The sequence below is a fragment of the Phalangium opilio genome, unplaced genomic scaffold, assembly GCF_054372755.1.
Source record: "Phalangium opilio isolate 3A_F unplaced genomic scaffold, DU_Popi_V2 ptg000505l_1, whole genome shotgun sequence".
NCBI classification, from domain to species: Eukaryota; Metazoa; Arthropoda; class Arachnida; order Opiliones; family Phalangiidae; genus Phalangium; species Phalangium opilio.
Genome location: NW_028324239.1, coordinates 1,244,579 through 1,245,751, shown reverse-complemented (window position 1 = coordinate 1,245,751; position 1,173 = coordinate 1,244,579). Strand labels below are relative to the sequence as shown.

Below are 1,173 nucleotides of genomic sequence, written 5' to 3'. Positions count from 1 at the left end.
TTGCGCCACGGAAGCCCAAAAATTAAATGTTCGTCAGGTATTGTAAAAACTCTGACTTTTTACGTTACATTTGACATCCCATAACACCGCTCCCGGGTGGGCTCGAACCACCAACCTTTCGTTTAACAGCCGAACACGCGCTAACCATTGCGCCACGGAAGCCCAAAAAATAAATGTTCGTCAGGTATTGTGGAAAAACTTTTCCTTTTTACGTTACATTTGAGACTTCACAACACCGCTCCCGGGTGGGCTCGAACCACCAACCTTTCGGTTAACAGCCGAACGCGCTATCCATTGCGCCACGGAAGCCCAAAAAATAAATGTTCGTCAGGTATTGTGTAAAAACTTTGCCTTTTTACGTTACATTTGAGACTTCACAACACCGCTCCCGGGTGGGCTCGAACCACCAACCTATTGGTTAACAGCCGAACGCGCTAACCATTGAGCCACGGAAGCTCAGAAATTGAATGGTTGTCAGGTATTGTGGAAAAACTTTGCCTTTTTACGTTACATTTGAGACTTCACAACACCGCTCCCGGGTGGGCTCGAACCACCGACCTTTCGGTTAACAGCCGAACGCGCTAACCATTGCGCCACGGAAGCCCAAAAATTAAATGTTCGTCAGGTATTGTGGAAAAACTCTGACTTTTTACGTTACATTTGAGATCCCATAACACCGCTACCGGGTGGGCTCGAACCACCAATCTATTGGTTAACAGCCGAGCGCGCTAACCATTGAGCCACGGAAGCTCAGAAATTAAATGGTTGTCAGGTATTGTGGAAAAGTTATGACTTTTAACGCTACATCTGAGACCCCACAACACCTCTCCCGGGTGGGCTCGAACCACCAACCTTTCGGTTAACAGCTGAACGCGCTAAAAATGCGCCACGGAAGCCCAAAAATTAAATGTTCGTCAGGTATTGTGGAAAAACTCTGACTTTTTACGTTACATTTGAGACCCCACAACACCTCTCCCGGGTGGGCTCGAACCACCAACCTTTCGGTTAACAGCTGAACGCGCTAACCATTGCGCCACGGAAGCCCAAAAATTAAATGTTCGTCAGGTATTGTGGAAAAGATCTGACTTTTTACGTTACATTTGAGATCCCATAACACCGCTCCCGGGTGGGCTCGAACCACCAACCTATTGGATAACAGCCGAACGCGCTAAC

General features: G+C 47.6%; 1 non-coding gene across 1 annotated transcript; it reads right to left on the bottom strand.

Moving 5' to 3' along the window:
• Nucleotides 1-530: 530 nt before the first annotated feature.
• TRNAN-GUU (transfer RNA asparagine (anticodon GUU)) lies at nucleotides 531-603 on the bottom strand. Its single transcript has one exon. It is a non-coding gene; the product is annotated as a tRNA-Asn (tRNA).
• Nucleotides 604-1,173: the final 570 nt, after the last annotated feature.